The sequence below is a fragment of the Panthera leo genome, chromosome C1 (genome assembly GCF_018350215.1).
Source record: "Panthera leo isolate Ple1 chromosome C1, P.leo_Ple1_pat1.1, whole genome shotgun sequence".
Taxonomy (NCBI): domain Eukaryota; kingdom Metazoa; phylum Chordata; class Mammalia; order Carnivora; family Felidae; genus Panthera; species Panthera leo.
This window is the reverse complement of record NC_056686.1, coordinates 210,243,075-210,266,348: the sequence shown is the minus strand read 5'-3', so window position 1 is coordinate 210,266,348 and position 23,274 is coordinate 210,243,075.

Here is a 23,274-nt window from a genome sequence, read left to right as displayed (position 1 = left end):
CATATTTAGATAAACAACGAGAAGAAGGTCGGCTGGCTTCTGACAGGAACCAATGGAAGCCAGAAGACAATACAAAGGAAAAAAACCTTGTTAACCCATAATCCCTCGAGAGGAGGTAAAATAAAAACATTTTGAGGCTACCAAAGGCTAAGGCAATTTATTGCCAGCAGATGTCCAGTACAAGAAATGCTACAGGAACCTCACTACAATAAAGGTAAACAGCGCCAGAGGAGAATCTGGATCTCCAGGAAGAAATAAAGAACACCAGAAATGGTGAATATGTTGGTAAAGAGTTAAATTTTTAAAATAGGCCATTGAGGGGCCCCTGGGTGGCTCAGTCGGCTAAGCATCCAACTTCTGCTCAGGTCGTGATCTCGTGGTTTGTGAGTTCGAGCCCAGCATCGGGGTATCTGCTATCAGCATGGAGCCCGCTTCAGATCCTCTGTCCCTGCCTCTGTCTGCCCCTCCTTGCTCTGTCTCTCCCTCCCTCTCTCTCTCTCTCTCTCAAATAAATAAACATTTACAATTTTTTTTCAAAAAGTAAAATAAAATGGGTCATTGATTGTTTAAAGGTTTAAAAAGATGTAGAAGTAAAATATAGGACAGTAATACCAGAAAGAATGAAGGAAGTCAAGGAAGAGATATTGTTCTGAACGTCTTAAATAATACGCAGATGTTGTAATTAAGGTAGAATGTGATAACATAAGGTGTAGACTGCAATCCGTAGAAAAAAACCATTAAAGTTAGCACAGCCTGGTAAAGCTAAAAAAGCCAATAATACAAAAAAAAAAAAAAAGAAAATACATGATTAATCTTTAATAAAAGGGGGAAGGAGCAAAAAAGGAACTGGGAATAAGTGTGAAAGATAATGAACAAAGAAATAGTAAGTTGAAGAACACGTTAAATGTAAACAAACAAGCACTCCAATTAGAAGGTGTAGTTTTAAGGGGGTGGATTTTAAAATACCAGGATTTATGTTCTGTATAATAGGCACATTTTAACTATAAAGACACTGACATTGAAGGTAAAATTATGGAAAAAGATATATCATGGAAACAGTAATCATAAGAAAGCTGCTGAAGCTATTTTAATATCAGGCAAAATAGACTTTGAATAAGTAATACTATCATAAAAAGTAACTTTCATAATGATAAAAGGGAAATACACCAAGAAAATACAAAAATTCTAAACATGTGTGAATCTAATAACTCATTTATAAAACATAAGTTAATATTTGACTTGAAACACTCATAGCTCAATAATAGGCAGACAACAAATCTTGGTCAAATAGCACCTTTTTAAAAAAAATAATGTTTATTTATTTTAGAGAGAGAGAGAGAGAAAGACAAAGCACAATTGGGGGAGGGGCAGAGAGAGAGGGAGACACAGAATCCAAAGCAGGCTCCAGGCTCTGAGCTGTCAGCACAGAGCCCAAAGCAGGGCTTGAGCTCACGAACCGTGAGATCATGACCTGAGCCGAAATCAAGAGTCGGATGCTTAACAGACTGAGCCACCTAGACGCCCCAGTCAAATAGCATTTTAGCCAAAATGACCTAACCGACATCAGTAGAACACTTGATATCCAGAAGCCAGTCTTTTCACTCATTCATGGAACAGTCACCAAAGTAAACTTATGCTGGGCCATAAAGCAGATCTCAAATATCAAAGAATTGAAAACATGCAGATATTTATTCTGGGACCAATGAAATCCAATAAAAAAATCAGTAACAAAAAGGGAACTAGAAAGTCCCCAAATATTTGAAATTAAAAACCACACTTCTAAGTAATCCATGGGTCAAAGAAGAAATCTTAAGAGAAATTAGAAAAAAAAATTTAAACAGACGGCAAGAAAAACACATTTTATAACTTGTTGGATATAGTTAAATCAGTGCTTAGTGAAAAGTTTATAGGTTTAAGCACATATATTAGAAAAGAATATAAACCCAAAATCAATGATCTGAGTTTCTACTACATGGGTCTAGGGAAAAAAAAACAAGTTAAATGCAAGTAAGTAGAAAGAAGAAAATGGTAAGAGCAAAAGCATTGGATGTTCTATGTAAATGATGAGTCACTAAATTCTACTCCTGAAACCAGTAATACACTATATGTTAACTAACTTGGATTTAAATAAAAATAACATAAAATAATGCCTTAAAAAAAAGAAAACCTATGCATAGAACTATAAGGAAAGTGAGATAAAGAAGAGCAAAACATAATTAAATAAAAACAGAAACGAACAGTAGAGAAAGTTGAAAACAACAAAAACACAAACAAAGCTGATTCTTTGAAAAGATGAATAATATTGATAAACCTCTAGCAGAAGTGATCAAGAAAGCGAGGGGAAGAGAGAGAGAACATAAATGCCATTTTCTGGAAAGGGAGGACTACAGATTGTTCAGATTTTTAAAGGATAACAAGGAGCGATTATGAACAACTTAATGACAATAAACTCAGTGACCATATGAAATGAGAAAATTCTCTGGATCCATCTTATAAACCTAACACAAAAAGAAATGGAGAATTTGAATAGTCCTGTATGTTATAAAGATAATTGCACTTGGAAAGAACAAATCCTTCACTGAATCTCTCCTCCAGGTCCAGGTGACTTTGTTAGTGAAGACTCCACCCCACATGTAAAGAAAAAATAAACTAAAATATCATCAATAAACATTTTCAGAGATAGACGTAGGAATAATTTCTAGCTGTGGGACCCTGACACTAAAACCTCAGTAGACTATGATAAGAAAAGAACATTACAGGCCAAAATCCTTATGATCATAGATACAAAAATTCCTTCAATTGTAGTTTAAATTGAATCCAAGGAACTTGTGAAAAGGGTACTGTCTTGTGAACAAGTGAAACCTAGTCTATCAATGAAAGATTTTTTGTTGTTTTGGTTTTTTTTTTGTAAGTCCTTCTTTTTAACGTTCCAAAATCAATTGGTTCAAATCACGACACCCACATACACCAGAATAAATGAGAATAAATGTTCAGTTGAATAAATAAAAAAGATATTTGACAAATTTCAATATCCATTTATGATGAAAAACTCTCAGGACAGGGGTATCTACAAAACCTACAATTAGTGTCACACTTAGTGAGGAAATGCTGAACATGTTTTCCCTAAGATCTTGAGTCAGTCGTGTCTACTTTCGCTAGTGGTAAAACTGGGCTGTTAGTACTAGTCAGTTTAATAAAGAGAGTAAAAGAAATAATAGGCATAGAAGTTAAAGACGATGATATAAATTGTATTTATTTTCAGACCACACAGTTGTATATGTATAAAGTAGTCCAAAGTAATCCTCTAACGAAACACTATAATAAGTGAATTTCACAAGGTTCCAGGCTACAAGTTCAACAGAAAACACGTGTTTCTGTATATTATCAATAATCAACTGGAAAAAGAAAGTTTGACAACATTATCATTTACAATAGCAACAACAAAATCCGATTCCAGGAAAAATACACTGCCAGATGTTACATTTCTACACTGAAAACTATAAAATATTACTGAGAAAAATTAATAAAGATCTAAATATTGCTGCAGTGTCAATTCGGTTCAACATCATTTCAATAAAATATCCCAGCAGTCCCTGCAGAAATTGGTATATTGTTTTTAAAGCTTATGTATTATTTCAAAGGATATAAACTAGAAAATAGCTAAGAAATAGAATAGACAAGGACATTGTAAAGACAAAGAACAAAGTTGCATTTATTCCACCTGATTTATCATGTGATTCCATTTATAAATGAAAAAAAAAAACCAAACAAACAAGAAACGAGAAGAACGGTTGCTTAGAGGGGACTTTTCTGAGAAGGCAAAGAAGGAATATTGTTGGATGAACCATATCAATTTTCAGTCTAGTTCAACCAAAGTCAACCTTTTATTCCTGTCTTGGATTAAACCAATAATTTAACATGAAGTAAGGAAAAGAATGGAGAACAACCATGAGGCGTTGGTCGATAGACGGGTTTTGATTCGAATCCTTGTTCTCTTTAAAACATATCCCTCGATTGCTGTTTCCCTGGACCCTTTTTAATCTTCTTTTGCTTCGATAAGAGGGTGTAAAGTTTCTCTAGCTTTCTGAACCTCTTCCTCTTCTGATAGCTTCTAAGGCAAAATAGGCTTCTGTGAATTTCCCTGATGAAGTTCAACTAACGATGACTTTCGCTTATAGCCGATTGCTACTAGCGACCAATTGGCACTGAATGTAGTATTTACATAGTCATTATTCAGTGTCCCTTCAAAGGGCCCTTCAACTTACTAGAGCTTCACAAATACCTGCAGGTGTCTCTTCAGCAAATAGTGGAGCTAAATTGGAGGCTGAGAGAGAAGGCAGTTCTGAGGCTGAGAAGGGCCTGGCAGATCACAGGTGGAACCATTTCACTTAAGACTAAGGGCAGGGAGGTAGACATTTCTTTTGAGCAAAACTCATGTTTGATATTCACGGCTGACCAAAACTTGGAGAGTGCACTGCAGGACCCTTACGGAATGTTTGGCTTTGCTTTTAGAAGAGCGTTTAGTGAAGTTCAAATTTTATATTGGCCTGCAGAGGCAGAAAACTTCCTTGGTAACCTTCCATTCTTTAATACATCTCGTTGGTGGTGGTCAGATGCTATCTATCACCACTGACACTTATGCCTGCCTTGAACCTATTTGTAGCGACATCCCTAAATCACAGCAGTTGGGTTCTTTGTGTTTTCCATCACAAATCTTACATGAGAGGAGCAGAATTTTCCCTTATTTCCACTCATGTCTTCCTTTTGGCCACTCTTATTTCACAGACTAGATAACTGTCTCAAGGCCTTGTTTGGAAATTAAATATATATATGTTTTGGCCAGAGAATATTTACTTGGGTCATAGGCAATCGCTGTTTTATCCCTTCCCTGTTGACCTTCTTTTTAAAAGCTCTCCAAGTCTATGTTTTAAATTAAGGATCACGTCTAAATGTCATGATCAGCTCTCGGGTTCATTTTTTCACGTAGAATTAACGTTGCTGATAGGAATTCTTGTGATCGAGTTAAAGGAAATAACTAAATGAAAAGCCTCAGAAACTCCTTTATCTTTAATTCCGAATAATAACATCATTCGGCAAATCCCATCTAATAAATTCATGTCCAGATTATGTGCTCAGGGCATTCCAAGAAGCATAATCCATTGTAACAGAGGCCAAATGAGCGTTGGGGATGGTATGTGCTATAGTATGATTTCAACTTTTCGTTTAAAATGCCTCTCAACTTATGTTCCCTAGTACTTTTTTCTCTCTTTACCCTGTCTGTGATTAAGACTAGGAAAAGCCCCTGTCAGACAAGAGACAAAGTGGGGAAATCTCACCCCTTCCCTACGGCATCATTGTAAGAAGAGGGACAGAAGTAGGGGCAGAAAAGTCAAGTAATAAAATAATGCGCCCAGAAGAAGCCCACATAAGCCCGTGCCCAGGAACATTAATTCAAGGTTGGTGGCAGGGGATTGTTGCCTCTCAGCCTGAAACAGGGCTGCTGATTTCTTCGTGGCCCATGCAGAGAAGTCATGGAACTTAAAACTTACTGTCTCCCTGGTGAGAAGGTGCAGAGAGCTATAGATTGCAGACCTATTGGAGCCCAGGTTCAGGTCAAAGAAGATTCCACTTGTGAGAATGTGGAAGTAGACCATCATTTGGCCAGGACCACAGAATCCATTAGTGGGTGCCAACAAAGATCTCCAAGTCCAGTCGTGACCAGTTATCTCCCAGCATTCACTATTCCAGGCAGCAAACTAGACCAGCAGCTTCACAGTAGGATCCAGAGAAGGCCAACGGGAGCAAGATCTGTTTCTACCTTTCACTCCAGTCACAGGTAACCTTAACCCTACCTCCCACACACAGCCAGACACCCTCTGGAGAGCACAGGGGGGGTCTATCGAAAGAGATAGAGACACAGATTATCCGGAAGGCACTGAGGTACTGCACACTGGCAAGTCTTAACTTTTTTATCATTCAGTGGGCTGGGGACGGTTGGAAGAGATCAGGACTGTCCTGTGAAGTAAACAAAACTACATTTTCTTTGGCCGGCTGAGTGTAGGGTGAGGGAATTTCATGGTCTGCCTGTATACAAAGAAGAAACGAAGAAAAAACATACCCAAACTGGAAAGCAATTGTTATTAAGACTGTGAGTATTTGCCCTGCAGGTCACTAGGGTTTTTCTTAAATTTTCTTGTAAAGACAGGCCGCGTAGCATTGCACCTAGTGACAGCAGGGGCTCTGGGGTCTCCTAATCTGCGAAGTGGGGGGTGAAAATGGCGTCTGCTTCCTAGGGTTGTTTTGAGAATTAGAGAAGTGAAGGCACGTGGGATATAAAACGAGCAGCACACAGTATGTATTAGCCATTGTCCCCTAGAGACATAAACGAAATAAGTGCTCTGGGAATTGAGGTGAGCGTGGGGCCACTACAGAGTAGAATGGCCCAGAAGAAAGACTTCCTCAGGAATTGGAGCTGAAGCTTCGCTTTGCCGAGGGGGGTATGTGCGGTTGAGTGAGCCGGGGAGGAGGTCCTACCATTCAGTTGAGTGGTCCTACCACTCAGTCCACGGGCAGCCACAGGATCATCTTTTCTGACATTCCAAGGCATGCATAAAAAGATTAGGAACAGACATGGAATAAATACATTAAAAATAAGGCTAGGAAGAAAGGGATCTCTGTTGCCTCGTGTTTTTTTCCACATCATTTTTAGTCCTTCAAATTATATGCTGGCACATCATAATGAATGTTTATTGAAGGAGTGGATGAAGGGGTAGGGAAAAAGGAAACAGAGTTCTTGTGAATCTAGTATATTAAGTCGTCTTTGTATTCTGTGCAGCTCACCTTCGTGAATACGTACCGTAGACAAGGTTAATAAGGTACACAGAGTTCTGACCTTCAAAGGTCTTTAAGCTTGCTCTGCTTTGACCTTGCCCCTTTAAATGGAGGCCATCCACACTTGGCAATGAGCTCTCTTTCTCTGGGATTCAGACATCAGCCCTGCTGTCCTGCGGCACCTTGAATTCATCATTCCATCTGTCCAGGAATCTTTGGGGTGTCCTCTGGGTCCTAATGCACATCTGCTCCATGATCTTTTTGGACCTATTTATCTCATTTATTGGCCTTACTTCCTCTGTGCTCAGCTGCTGACTTTAAATGACCACCGCCATTGAACTAATGAGGACAGAGTGGAGGTAATCATGAAAGACAATTGTGTGCCAGTGTAGCCGTTTGGAGCCTTGCTGACAACAGGATTTTGAGAAAAATCGGGAAAAGTGTTTGGAGGTAGGAAGAGGTGATGAGTTATCGAGAGAGAGAGAAAGTAATGGAATGATTTCTCCCCTCCTATCATATTTCAGTATTTTGATATGTGTGAGCTCATTTCACAACATTTGTGGGAACTCAGCACTGTCAGAACTATCTTCGAAAGGAAGACACTCAGGTTCAGTAAGCCTTAGTGATTGTCTAAGATCCCAGGACTCCCGGGTAGTAGATACAGGTCTTATCTCACCTCACTGGACTGACCGATTGGGTCTGAGTCAACCACTCTACCAGGCATACAAAGGCAGGGAGCCCCTAATACTCCTGCTCCAGAATTCGGATATACTTTCCACCAATTCAGAGATGCACAGGGATGTGTTGGAAAGACGTAGGGAACCTACTTTACTCTTTAGGCTCTCTGCCTCTGGAATACTTGTTCTTACCACTTTACTTCTTCCTTTGAATGGGAGAATTCTGCAGTCTGTGACATGGTTGTCCTGGGCTTTCTTATCCCCCAAACCTCTTCCTATTCTAGCAACCCAGCATTCATGAAACATAATGTCTAATACAAGTTATAGGTGACAGAGTCAATAAGCAAGGCAAGAGAAGGGCTCACCTCCAGGGCCATGAAAGATTTCCCTGGAGTTCTAACGTTGGCAAGATGCTAATGAACTTTAGAAATCCTTAAATAATAAGGAAACCCATGAGAAGTGAGTGGCTTGTCCCAGATGACACTCCGAATCAAAGGAAAGACTTGGTATACAACCCAAATCCGAATTCTCAATCCTGCTGTAATCGCTGGATCTCACTACCACTGATATATTAGCCATCAAAATAAAAGCAGCTGGAATATATTGACATTTGGACTTTGTTTGGAATTCCTTTGTTTCTAATGTATTCTACAAGTATTTCTTGAAAGCTCTCTTCATGATGCAGGACATAGAAAATGTTTTCCGTGGGCTGTGTGTACATGTGGGTTTTGTGATACGCATCTGCAGGCTCCATGATGAAGTATTTTGTATTGTATGCTCCATATTTATCATAATCTTAATCTGATGTTTTGGAAAAAAGGACTGTGTACCGGGGTCTCGTGTGTTTGCCGGTGGTGTTCAGCTTGTTTAAATTATCAGATGTTTTTACTAACTCATAATTACCTCTTATTAAGGCCAATGCAAAATTTGGCTTGTAGCAGGCATCATCTGGTGGGTGAATCATGAGGACAGGATTTTGATTCAACAGATTACAGAGAAAGCATCCATTTATGGTCATTATAACTAACTAACACTTTTGGTATTTCGTAATCGCGTTGATGAAGTTAAAATTCGCAACGACTAATGAGGTGTTGATGTAACCAAACTTAATGTAAAAGACTCACCCTAACTCCAAGTTATACTTGTTTGCAAAGATCTAATGGTTTTAGAGATTCTAGGAGGGGAATGAATTCACTCACAGCCTCGACTGAAGAACATTTCTTTAACTGGGAAGAAGTCTTTTTTTTTTTTTTTTTTTTTTTCCCAAACGAGATGCTGCTTTCTGGGATACAGTGTAGTGAGAAAGAGAGAGAAAATCCCCTCAGGTCAGCTCTATCCTCAAATCAGTTCTGATAGTGAATGAAGCCTTGATCCCCAGCCTTGAAGTCAATTCTTCTGCAAACATGGGTACATGGAGAAGGCCTTTAGTCTTGTGATGTCATCTTTTTTTTAATATTGATTTATTTTTGAGAGAGAAAAAGAGAGAGAGAGCACAAGTGGAGAGGGGCAGAGAGGGAGGGAGACACAGAACCGGAAACAGGCTCCAGACTCCAAGCTGTCAACACAAAGCCCGAAGCGGAGCTCAAAGCCACGAGCTGCGAGATCACGACCTGAGCCGAAGTTGGATGCTTAACCCACTGAGCCACTCAGGCGCCCCATAGTCTTGTTACGTCATCTTGGTCTCAGGTGCTCAGTCTATACATCCTGAGAACAGACTCTAGGGAAGGCATTGCAAAAGATACACGAGGTGAAACAAGGTAGCACCTTGTTTTCAGGACAGGTGACCGTGACAGTAAGGTGACAATGACTCCAGTGGGAAGCAGTAATGGCAAGGGCCAAATGGAATGGACGAGAAGTCACAGGACCACAGGAGTCACAAGTCAGAAGTGTAGAGTAACACGTTTTTCGTTTTGCTCACAGATCTCAATGTTTTACCAACACTTATTCTAGCCCAGCAATAAAAAAAAACGTATGGGACCTAATCTCTGGTTCAGATTCAATTTCCAGATCCTCTGTTTCCCACTCTGGAATCAGTCCACTGTTCCACCGCCAGCTGTCTCAGACCTGTGCTTGTGTTTCCGAGATGCCTGTGTGCACTGTGGTTTCTCTTGCGTGACTCAGAAGGCACTTGATTTATACCTTTGCACGGGGCATGTTGATGACCTTCTGGCACTCAGCCAGGCTCCTCTCAGCTTCCCGGGTGAGTGCGGCCTCAGAAGGTGAATTGCTTCCATTTCTCATCCCCAGCGGAGCCTACGGGAAACCCATCCTCTCACCCCTCTAATGCCATCCTTCTCCGTCCCCACAGCAGGGTGGGGGCTCAGCTTCACCTCCGGGCTTGGGAATTTTCACCAGGGTGTCTCCTCTCTGGGGGGTTGCAAGTTGGGCTTCTCAGGGGTGGGGTGGGGGGCTGAAGTTGGAAAGCACCCATGTCACTATCTTGAAGGCACCACCTTAATCTAGTTTCGGTCCATTTGGGACTCTTGTCCAGGATTTTGCATCAGCAGCCAGGGAAGAAAACACATAACTATGGGGAAGCAGCAGCTGTAGCAACGTGTGTAGCCCAGGGCCATGGTGGCAGTGGTGCCCATGGGGAAGGCCATGGTCAGTGCCTTCAGCGCCGGGGGCCCAGGGTGGTGGTGATGGCGACCACACAGGCTGCTTGTATACAGCGAATGAGGCTCTGCTTTGTCTGCCTGCTCTCCCTTTGTCCTTGCTCATTGTCCAAACCCACTTTAGCTCAGCCAGTGATTCTGAGTTTTCTTATGGTTCTTTTACTGCTTCCGGTGGCCAGTTATTTCCTATTACTTGCAAATAATGGCCAGTACATTTCTGCACTCAGTCTTTTAAGATACATATAGATATTTAATACCTTTATTTTTCTGGTTTATCTGCTTACTTTTTAATTTAAAAAAAATTTTTTTTAACATTTATTTGTTATTGAGAGACAGAAAGAGAGCATGAGCGAGGTGGGGGGCGGGCAGAGAGAGAGGGAGACACAGATCCGAAGCAGGCTCCAGGCTCTGAGCTGTCAGCACAGAGCCCGTCGGAGGGCTCGAACTCACAAACCGCGAGATCACGACCTGAGCCGAAGTCGGATGCCCAACCGACGGAGCCACCCAGGGGCCCTTAAATTTTTAAATATTAGAATAATTTGGAGTTTATTTGGAAATGACAAATAAAGTAGGGGACTTAGCTGCTACTGCTGCTGTTTTTCTTCGTCCTCTTCCTCCTCTTCCTCCCCCTCCTCCTCCCCCAACCCCTCCTCCTTCTTCTTCCACTTCCTCCTCCTCTTCTTCCACCCTTCCTCTTCTCCTTCTTCCTCTCCTCCTCCTCCTCAACTGCTAGACATTGTCCCAGCTCGCCTTATCAAATATTCTATTTGTTCTCCGCTGATTTTAAATGCAGATTTAAACATAAAATCCCAGATATACTTCTATACTCAATTCTGTTTTGTTGATTGCGATGTCCATCCTTGTCAACGTATCTAAATTTTAATTTCTGTGGCTTTCTAATTCATTTTAATACGTCCCCCCTCGCTCACTTTTTAGAATTCTTCGTTATTATCAGGTTAGTTTTCCAGGTAAACCTCAATTCGTGTTCTTAAACCTTTTATGAATTCACGTGGCTATTTGTATTGAATTGCATTCTTTTCATAAATTAAAATAATGACGATCTGAAGAATTGGCATCTTTACACATGCTGAGACTTCCTATGTGAGAGCAAATAAGCCTTTTCATATTCTTCTGCAAAGGCAAACATTCTTCTTCTTTTCTTTGTCTACCCTCCCTCTTTCTGATTATAACAATGGACTCATGGATTTTTACAAATTACGTGTGTTGTAATCCATCACTGTCATTCTGTTTGGTCCTCATCTATTTTCCCATTTGGTCAGCAAGGGCCCCTGCAAGCCAGCGCCTGTGTCCTTTTGACATGGTTCCATTAATCTTTGAACATTGACCCCATTAATCCTTCAGGCTGCATTCTTACTAGGGGTGGGAAGTTGAATTATGTATGATTAAATTGTAGAATGGGATAAAATGAAATTGACTCCTCGTGTCACCTTACCTTATACAATACTACAACTAATGCCTATGCATGTCTCTGAAGATGGTTTTATTCCATTCTGTCCTAAGAGCTCCACCATGATGTGGGTTTGGGTTCAGTTCTGTCTTGCCATGATTCATTCTACCTAAAACATGTAACTATAATACTCACTGTCCATTTTAGAGAGCTCTATGATTCCTCCCCAGAACCCTGAAGTGAATATTGGTTTCAATCCATTTTAAAAATTAAAGGAATACATGCCATGATTTAAAAGTATATTCATGCAGAAAGACTTTTAATGAAAAGCAACCATGCCCTGCCCCATTCTTTCCCACCCCCAGTTCTGTCTCCAAAGGAAATTAATACAGTCTGTTTCTAATAATTGGGAAAGTCACTCCCGTCTCTAAATACGTGTTTAATGCTGCTTCTTTATCAATTTTAGAAGTTCTCTCTTCTCTTTTTGCTTTGAGAGAAAGGGTCAGGTGAATATAAAGGTTTTTCTCCTTCTTTTTCCTTTTCCCAGTGCAGGTGGTATAACTACCCCTACAATCTCTATTGGATAATTGTGCGACTTTAAGTAGCGTGGTTGCTTTAGTTTGCTACGGCTGCCGTAACAAAGTACTGCAAATTGGATGACTTAAGCAACAGGCATGTATTGTCTGGACTTCTGGAAACTAGAAGTCCAAAACCAACATGTCGGCAGGATTGGTTCCTCCTGAGGGCTGCGAGGGAAGGGTCTGTTCCAGGCATGACTTTCTGGCTTAAAGATGGCCCTCTTTCCCTATGTTTTTTCACATTATGTTTGTGTCAAAATAACCCCCTTTTATAAAGACACTGGTCATATTGGGCTAGGGCCTACCCTAATGATCTCATTTGAATTTAATTACCTCTGTAAAAACCCTACCACCAAAGAAGGTCACATTCTAAGGTCCTGAGGGTTAGCACTCCAACATATCATTTGGCGGGGTGGGGGGGGAGACAAAATTCAACTTTATCTTTATTGCCCATTTATTTCCCATTCCGTCAAGATCAGAAATCCTCTCTGGACATTTCACTCCACGATGACACTATTAACATCCCTGACCATCTCTTAAATTCATCAAAACCTTCCACATCTCGCCATCTGTGCTCTGTCTTCTGCTTTTAAATTGTCAAACGTGATCAGATTTATGCCTTGTTTTATAAACATCCATAAGCCTTCCATATTATGTCTATAACTTCACTCTAAAATTTGAAATTCCATAAGCAGTATTTTTATTATGATGATCACATACATGTTATTCACTGCGGAAGTAGATAACATACTGTGCTTACATTCCCTTTTTTTTTTTTTGGAATTTTACAATTGATTTTGTATTTTCTGCCTTTACTGCATTCTGATGTGTTCTAGAGATCTTTCAGTATAGCATCGTTAAGAGTACGCTGGGATCAAGCTGCCTGCGTGAAAATCTCAGCTTTACCGGATACTCATCATGGAACTTTGGGCTGCTTGTTTAGCTTTTTATTTCTCATTTATTTGTGAAATCAATACAACCATGACAGTAGTCCCTGGCTTCATAGGATTGAATGTGTTAATACTTACCTAGCTGTTGAGTGCAGTATCTGGCACGAACTACACTGTTTTAATATGTTTTAATTGGTGAGAGTATCAAATCTTTAAAAGCTCTCTGTTCTGGGCTGAATTGTGTCCCCCCAAATTCATGTGGAAGCCCGAACCTCCCGTGTGACTGTATTCTGAGATAGGGCCTATAAAGTTATAAAGATTAAATTATATCCTAAGCATGGGGCCAAAATTCCTTATAAGAAGAGGAAGAGATACCAGGGATCTCTCTCTTTCTACACACACCCACAGAAAGAAGAGGCCGTGTAGGGTCTACAGTAAGAAAACAGCCGTCTACAAGTCAGCAAGAGTGCCCTCACCAGAAACCCAGTTTGCTGGCAGCTTGATCGAATACGTCTAGATTCTGGAATGTGAGAAAATACATTGATGGTAAGTAACAAAGTCTGTGGTGTTTTGTGAGGGCTGTCCCAGCTGACTAATACATTCCCTTTCTCTAGACTTCTGCCCATGGGAAGCTTCTAGCTCCCTCCTCCGTGCCGGACATATTGTCCTTCATGCTGGTGGCACAGGTGACATGGTGATATTTCTTGTCTCTGCTCTTCTGCATTGGAGTTATTATTTCCCAAATCCCGTCTTCCTTCTTTGAAATTTCCTTTATAGTTTTGCTGAAATATGACCCCATTGAGCTTCTTGAAAGAGGGTGTTTTCAGGAAAAATGTTCTGAGTCTTGGAATGCTGAATATCTCACTGTTTTTCCTTTACACTTTATTCATAGTTGGGCAGCTAAATAATTTAAGATTGAAAAATATTTTTCTCTCAAAAAATTTCCTCAAAAATTATTGATAAGGTGTCCATTTCCCATTATTTGATGGGAAATCTGGCTTCTTGTTCATTTATTTATTTTTCTCACTTTGGAAGCATTTAGACTCTTTTGGTGCTCTTTCTCACAATAATGTATGTAGATTTCTGTATTTTTCATTTATTTTTCTGGCCATTTCATATGTTCTATTAACCTAAAGGCACCTGATTCACAGGAGCCAGCTTGTAAGGGCTCCTAGAGGTCAAATTAATGAGTATCTAAGTAAAGAAAATAATAGTGGATAACAATGTATTGACTAAAAAGTAATAAACATCCATGAATCCTTAATGATACCTAGAAAGGGAGAGAGAGAGAGAGAGAAAGAGAGAATGCCAGACAATAAACATAAAAGGAATGATAGAACTTGAGGGAAGCATTTTGCTACTCTCACTATGATGATGGACTCAGTCAAGGATTGTCAATGGATGCTAAACCACTCACTGGATGGAAGGTGATTGTGAAACAGGAGGCTTATAATACCAAAATACCACCCCATGGATTATTTCTTAACTACATCAGGGAAGACATATCCAGTGTTCACCACCTTCATCAAACAAACTTAGCATCACCAATATTGGGAACAATATTTTGGATTTCCAAATCTTTTTATTATTGTCTGATTTTTCTTTTTTCTTGACATTGTTTTTTGTTTTATTTATTTACTTTTATTTTTCATAAATGTAGTCTTCCCTCAAATATCTCTGAGAACACTAGAGAACATTTCTCTTCTGCATGTGACCAATCTCTCTTTCTTCCACGGCTATGCCTTATCCATGAAAACATTGGTCTTTTTCTTGCTTCTTTTGCAGGTTTTACTAAAATTGGTAGTACCTCTTGGTAGCCCAGAATGGCCAATAGCTAACTTTGCGCATTGTGTACTAAAGGGGGCTGCTTAACCAATTGAGCTTAAGCTTAGTGTGAGTACTGAAAGGGAGGTTAGTAGCTCATAGACTTTGACAACCTTCAACATCTCAGGGTCCAACTTTTCTGTCAGGTTCTGTAAGGCAGGTTGCTTACCAACATGGTTAGAGCATCCGTGCATGTTTTTGTAAGGTATCGTTTCACCGAAACTGTGCAAGGCAACACTCAACAACTTTCTACCTTCCAGAAAGTTTTGAGTCTTTTTTAGCTTCAGATGGCCTCTCTCTAGTGCTTTTTTCTGTTTGGGGTTTATAGTTTTCTTTCCTCCTCCACTGTGATTTTTTGGTCAGCTTTTGTTGCTGTAACCACCAGCCACATCAACTCAGTGGCTTGCAGCATAGATTTATTTCCCACTTAGGTTGTGTGAGTGCTCTGAGTCAGCCAATATTCTACTTGACAGTGAAGGTTCATTTAGGCTCCCATGTCTTCTCATTGTGGCACCCAAGGTGAAGGAGGAACTTGTACCTGGGACATGTTCTTATAGCAGAGAAGAGAAACACAAGAGAGACATTGTCAAACTACATAAGCTCATTTAAAGTCTCTGTTTGGAATGTGGCATTAAAACTTTTACTCATGTTCCATTGGCCAAAGGCAATTAAGTGGCCAAGCCCAAAGTCAACGGGGCGGTTAAACATACACCATCTAGAAGGAAGCAGGGCCATCATGGGGCAGGGATAAACAATTGTGAACGTATTATATGTGAACATATCTCTCTGTGCCTCAGTTTCTTCATATGTAGATTGAGGATGAAAATAGCCTTTACTTTAAAGGGTGCTTATGAAGAGCAATCCAATAATGTAGGTAAAGTGCTTAGTTCAGTGCCGAGTGCATAGGAAGCAATTAATAAGTGTCAGTGTTCATGATTTTGACTGTGACCGTGATTGCCATGAACCAGAAAGTCTTCGGGGGTGGGGGGAAGCTTTAAATATTTGTTTGTAAGACATATTCTGTCAGAGAACATGAATAAATTTCAGTGGCGGAAAGCTATACCACTTGAAATATATATAAAGCATGTATGCATACCCACACTTACAAAACCATCCACTTTTCATCACCCCTGGAATGACAGTCAGGAACACTCAAAAGATCTGGGAAATATGGAGATTTATGTCTATTTTCAGAACATCTAGTGATCAGCTAAAAATGATTCAAATTCAGAACCCCCAGCACTAGAAAGAATTTTGCTTCTTTTGTTGATGTTGTACGGAACTTAAATATTAAACAAAGTTGACAGTTTGGCAGGGAAGCAAAGCTTCATTCTGCATCTGGTTTCTCTGAACAAAAGTATGTAAAGGAAAAGGAATGTGATTATTTTTGCCCCATTGTTCTTGGAAAGATAATATCAAATAAATATTTGAGAGTTTAAAATGATTTTTCCCAGCTTGAGGATATATTGACTCTTTTTCATTTCTTGCTTACTTTTGTTAAATAAATGTATTTATTGTATTCTAAAAGTTTACCATTTCTGGCATTTTTCTTATGCTATGTAGCCAGATTATCTGGGTTTGAGATAAATGTTTGAGAAAAGGTGTGTTCTTTTTTTTTTTTTTTTAATGTTTTATCTGTTTTTGCGACAGAAGGAGACAGAGCATGAGCAGGGGAGGGGTAGAGAGAGAGGGAGACACAGAATCCGAAACAGGTTCCAGGCTCTGAGCTGTCAGCACAGAGCCCGACATGGGGCTTGAACTCACAAACCGCAAAATCATGACCTGAGTCGAAGTCGGACGCTTAGCTGACTGAGCCACCCCGGCGCCCCCAGAAAAGGTGTGTTCTTACCAAGGCCTACTGCAAAATTAAAAAATAATCATGAAGGTTATAAACCCAAACTTCACACTTTCTCTTATTGTTGCTACAAAAGGATACGTATATTTTTAAACAGTGAGCTAACATTCTTAATATTTTATTAATTATATATTTAGAACACAAAAATGCTTTTAGGTAACAACAGTAAGAAATTCAAATTGGGAGTCACCTCAGATTTGCTTATTCCTGGCAAGATGCTGTTTTCTCTTGGGAAAGAATGGTAAATTATTTGTAGACATTCTAAGATAATAATGAGACCACATGTTATTAGTCCTTAGCTTTGGAAGTCATTGTAGACAGGGCTCAAAGGGACATTCTTGGTATTTAAAACCTAGTAGACATCTCCCAAGGTTTGTTGAAAAGGGGATCTGAATAAACATATTCATTTCTGGCATGGGGGAGAGAGAATATGCAATTTGAAAAAAATCATGACCTAATTTAGAAATTCCAAAAGTCCAGAGATTGTTTCATTCACTAAATATCCTGGGGAAACAGCTATGAATATTTAATAATAGCAGAAGCTCCTCACAGTATGCAAGTCATTAGGTCAAATCACAAATTCTGCGAACTTTGAATTTTCTTGGAAATTGTCAAGGGACTGGAAGTTCAGTGGCAAGACGCACCAGAACTTTCTGTCCATAAACACGGAAGTAGGGGAGTCATCAAGGATTACGCTTGGGCGGGGGCAACCCAATCATTTCTGGTCTTCGTTGTGAGCTGCCTTGTTTTTTTTTTTTTATTTTTTTTTTAACGTTTATTTATTTTTGTGACAGAGAGAGACAGAGCATGAACGGGGGAGGGTCAGAGAGAGGGAGACACAGAATCTGAAACAGGCTCCAGGCTCTGAGCTGTCAGCACAGAGCCCAACGCGGGGCTCGAACTCACCAACCATGAGATCATGACCTGAGCCGAAGTCGGACGCTTAACTGACCGAGCCACCCAGGTGCCCCGCGAGCTGCCTTGTTAAGTGACTCCCAGGCTGCGTATCTCAGCTGTTATGTCAAATATGACCATTAATGATGTTTTAAATGATTGTAATCGTATTTTCAAATGCCTTACATGCTGTGTAGCTTGATTTCTCATTGCAGATTTTACTTTTGTTTTACAAGAGAATCACAGGGTATTTAGACTCAGGGTTTTACCTAATTCATAGGAATAGCTAGTGAATGCCACTCTGCACGACCCACTGATATCTCCAGCAGGTACTTCTTGTGCATAAAATGTGCACATGGTTGCAAGCTTCGTCTGTCACAGGTATTTAAGCCAAGCTGGGCTCCACCAAGGTTATCATCAGACTTTCTCAGACACACATCCACTGCACCCCTCAAATGAGAAGATACATAGTGGAAATAACCACAATCGAGGAGATACCAACCTCCCCCTCAGTTTTTACATTTTCCCTCAGCTTATAGGGACAGGGAAACACATCTGAGCTGGTTGTCGACATCTGGTAATTTGTAGAATCTTGAAGCAATCACATTAGCCCCGCGGCAGTATAATTGAATGCAGACAGTGGCCTCTCACTGCATAACCATGCATCTTACTGCAGTTGCCTTTGCAGAAGAGGATTCTGGCAGCTTCTGTCCAGGATGAAGCATTTCAGCTGTACTGTCTCAATGCTTTAGTAATGGTGACCTCAAAGTCAGGAGGGCTGCTTGACTAAGGATGTGGGCAAAGAGTACAGACCGACTACTGTACTTAAAGAATGTAGAACACAAAGTGCTTCTTGGAACGGAGGAACACAAAAGAAGCTGGGGCCTTGGGTGGCTCAGTCACTTAAGTGTCTGACTCTCAGCTTCCGCTCAGCTCATGATCTCACAATTTTGTGAGTCTGAGCCCCCCCATGTCGGGCTCTGCGCTGGCAATGCAGAGCCTGCTTGGGACTCTCCCTCTCTCTCTCTGCCTCCCCAGCTTGTGCTGTCTCTGTCTCTCTCAAAATAAATAAATACAGTTAAAAAAAAAAGAGAGGCTTCCGGGCTTGTTTTATACCCCGCTGAGTCTATTTGAGAAATAGCCTACTAGTCCATTGCATGGATCTCGTAGGGCAAAGAAAAAGGCAGTGTGCTATGCCTGTAAAATACGTCCACATCCAAATCCCCAGGCCTCAGGCTAGCGCTGCTTCAGGTAACAAGTGTTTGCTAAGACCCACTACACCCTAACACAGTGCTAGGCTCAGAAGGATGCCATAAAATATAAATAAAACTTGACAATATAAAGTATGAAGCAAATGACACTCCCATGCACTGGTGTTATAAAGATATACCAGTATATACCGTTTAGAGTGACTACAACCGGCACAACAAAAATGTGCCGACGTAGAAAAGGCCAAATATTCCATTTTTGAAGAGTGTAATCTAGATTACTTATTATACGAATAACTGAGGAAACATGAACAACGATACTCGTTTTGGCACATTGGAATGTGTGTCCATTTGGGAACAGTTTATTTATTTATTTTTTAGTTTATTTCTTTATTTTGAGAGAGAGAGAGAGAGAGACAGAGACAGAGAATCCCAAGCAGGCTCTGTGCTGCCAGTACAGAGCCCGATGCAGGGTCAGAACTCACAGACCAGGAGATCATGACCTGAGCCAAAATCAAGAGTCGAACGCTGTTAACTGACTGAGCCACCCAGGTGCCCCCATTTGGGGACAATTTAAATATCTACTAGTAGGAAATGAAAAAAAAAGGACAAATGAAAAAAAAATGGCATTATTAGGATTATAAGCAACAAAGTGGATAAATCTCAAAAGCAGAATTCTGAGTTAAGGGGTAAGATGCATAAAACGATATTTATGTAAAGAAAACTCAGACAAATCAATACTGAATATGTATTTGTGTAAAAGTATAAAAACTTACTATAAAAACGTCTACATTCACTCTTCTGGTTGTCTCCAAGGGTTGTCTCTGAGGGAAGAAGTTGAATGACCTAAAATGTAAAAGTTTAGATTATTTTGGAATACCTTATTGATTTAAAAAATAATGGAACTTTAATACTTGATAATCTGGTGTCATAGTTCTATGGTCGTGTTTATAGCAGGATTTGCACTCTTCTGTATTTTACAAGCATTCGTTGTCTCTGCCCTCCTAGCAGTCAGGTTGGAAACCACCTCTAATATGCATTAAACAATTGGGGAATAATCAAATGTTAAACTCTGCCGTAGAATTTCCTTACACCAAAGCATTGCAGAGAAGAAAGAGAGGGACCCCTAGAATCCCCGTGAACCTGAGGCCTGCACAACTTCAAAACAATTTCCATAATAACACTAAGATGGCACTTTCTGTTTTTACTCTTATAGCCTCACAAGTATAGAGTGGAGATCTTTGGAGATATACGATGTGGGATATTGCAACAAATTGAATGCAGAATCAGATAAGAAAATCCAGCTGTCTTCTATTAAGCCAGACTTGAAAGAGATTTGTGAAAATGTAAAACAATGCCATTCTCAGTAAAAATGTTTCTGATTTGAAAAATACAGGTCTTCTTTAATAAAAAAATTATATTATTTACACTCACATGTAGTGGATTCGTTATTGCTATTTTAAAGAAATACATATTTTAAAATTTTCTCCATTTTTAATTTCTTCAGCCATAAATGTAAATAACTATAACCCATGGAAATGAAAGCTCTTCGGATTCTCAGTGATTTTTAAGAGTGGAAAGTGGTCCCGAGACCACAAAGTTTGAGAACCACTTGGGCCAGATTATGCCAAGAAGTGATTCTAAAGGAGGTGGTCTTAAATTCATCGGAGGAAAGTAAAGAGTTCATTCAAATGGGGAGAACAGCATCAGCAGAACATTCTAGGTTGAAATCAGATCAAATTAGAAAGTTAAGTGGTGCCTGGGTGGCTCAGTCGGTTAAGCGGCCAACTTCGGCTCGTGTCATGATCTCACGGTCCGTGGACTTGAGCCCTGCGTCGGGCTCTGTGCTGACAGCTCAGAGCCTGGAGCCTGTTTCAGATTCTGTGTCTCCCTCTTTCTCTGACCCTCCCCTGTTCACGCTCTCTCTCTGTCTCAAAGATAAATAAATGTTAAAAAAAATTAAAAAAAAAAAGAAAGTTAAGGTAAAGATAACATTGATGGAAGGAATGTTGCACATGGAGTAGTAGCCTAGGACAATAATTTTAATAGCAATTATTCAGTAAACATTTTTTTAAAAGTTCTCTAATGGGCACCTGGACACCTGTAAAGAAGAAATCTCATTCTGTGTCTTGCAAAAACTCATAGGTTGATGCATATTTAATTACAAAGTGCTTTAATAGAGATAGCTACATTGTGACATGAAACACGTGAGCACGTTAGAAATTGGTCTGGCTTTCTCTACTTGTATTTTGCAACTTGAGAAATTTCATAGAAAAACACAACCCTGTGCTACAGGTTTGGAGAAAGAAATAGATATAAAATTACAAGTTTGTTGCAGTCTGTTATAATGCTTTGACCAGATCTGTTGTACTTAAACCAGGGGATGTGAGCATTGTATCCGTCAGGATAGACTGGGTTGGCCGTGATAACACACAACCTCCAAATTTCAGTCACTTAAGATGACAAATGCTTATTTTTCCCTTATGCTTTGTGTCTGTGTTCTGTGTCTATCCATCACAGGAGGTGGGAGGCTCTCCTCTATTTATTTCTTGCGCACCATTTCATGGCACCATAGTCTCACGTACAGAATAAAGATTCCTTGTGATAGGAGAGACAGGTTGGGAAGTCAAGTTCTGTCAATTATACAAAGCGTTCCTGAACGAGCGACATGTGGCTTCTACTCATAGTTCATTGTCCAAAGCTAGCTTCGTGACCTTACCTAACTATTGAAGGCAAGGGGCAGAGATAGTTTAGCAGTAATATTTTATTTAACTAGAAATAGAACTGGACAAGATACCAAGGAAATCTAGAATTGCCCACTGAAAGCATGGCTTGAGAAAAATAAATTATAGTAAATGTCTAGTTCTCGACCAGGAAATTTCTCCAGCTGAATTAAATTTCTTCAAGGCGGATCAAACTTCCTATGGTGTCAGTTTCCCCTCCTTCCTAACCCTTCTAACTTCATTTCTTGGCTCCCTCTTAAAGGTAGAGATCTCAAGGTTTGTGGTAAATGTTGCTTGGAATGTACTTTCAGAGTTAAGTTGACAGGCTGAGAAATCTTATTTCCATTGCTGAACCTTAGCCAGTCTTGCATGGCAGTGGACAAATACATCTGGAAAGTGGGGCAGCGTCGGAGAGACTTGGGGTTTGCACTTGCATTTTCTTGTCAAGAGTAAGACAGCCACATAAAACTGACCATCTCTGATGAATTTAGTTAGGTTGGCAGGAGACCAGAGCGGCATCCTTTTGGATCATCCAAATTCAAAGCCTGTTCCTATCAAAAAGGTTGGCTCATGATCATTTTAAGGCACTTGGGCAAAGACTACAAGTTGCTGTTGTTTCCATGTTTTATTCATTCCGGGGGGGGGTGGGAATGAAATAAAATCTTCATCCAGGGAGCGGGTCGGAGACATGAATAACAGGCCAAAATAATAGAATTTAAAAAGAGATCTTGAAAGTCAGTTGGTCCAAACACCCATCTGACACTTGGCTCTGTTCCGCAACATTCCATCCAAACGATCATAAGCTTAAAATCCTGAAGTGACAGCAATCACCACTGCCCAGTGTCATTCATTCTATCTTGGAAACCCCTGACTACTAGAATTGCATTTTGTATTGTGCCAATGTGTATGATTTAGTAATAGAGATCTACTTGCATAGTTGAAAGAAACTACGTGTGCTATTATGATTTCTTGAGAGATATGTTTTATGGCAGGTGCTTCTCACCCCAGCTCCAGGAAGTAAGTAGTAGTATTAGACACGCAGAAAACTGGGGCTTGGTGTGGTTAAGTGACTTGATGCAGGTGGTAGTATTGAGCGGGATGCTGGGAATGAATGAACGATCGTGGTTTCAAATATCACTGCAGCAGAAGGGAAAAAAAATCATTCATCTACTCTGCTTGAATACAAACACATGTATATGTGATACTGATTCTGTTGGTAATACAATATTTTATCAAGAACGTGTGACGGTGATCTCAAGCAGACCACCTATAACTGCCATCATTGTTTTGTCTTCCATGCTGCCCTTGAGATTTCCTGTGGATAATTATTGTCTTTTCGATCTTTTAGTAAACCTCAGCGTTGGCCACATGAGTGCTCAAAGCCGAACTGACGGAGTATATGCATAAAACATTCTCCCAGTGGACCTGTAACAAATAAGCTATGATTTCTGCAGGAGAATTTTTGACTTTAATTAAAATATGAGCCTGCACTTTGACTGGGGACCACGTGTCCAGCGGAGAAGCCATTTTCAACTACGTGTGAAATCATCAAAGGAGAAGCTCACTCACCTCTCAGGGGTCACTTTTCCAACACAAAATGTCCAACGAACCGGTCAACCAATAACCAACCGACCAACCAACGAACACCAAACCGAGCGCTGAGTCAGAAGTGATGCGTTAGTAATTCAATCTATTAACATATTAAGTAACTTTCCTCTGTTGCCTGCATATGATAGTGGCCTTTTGCTTTCCCTGAGCTTCTATACTAAAT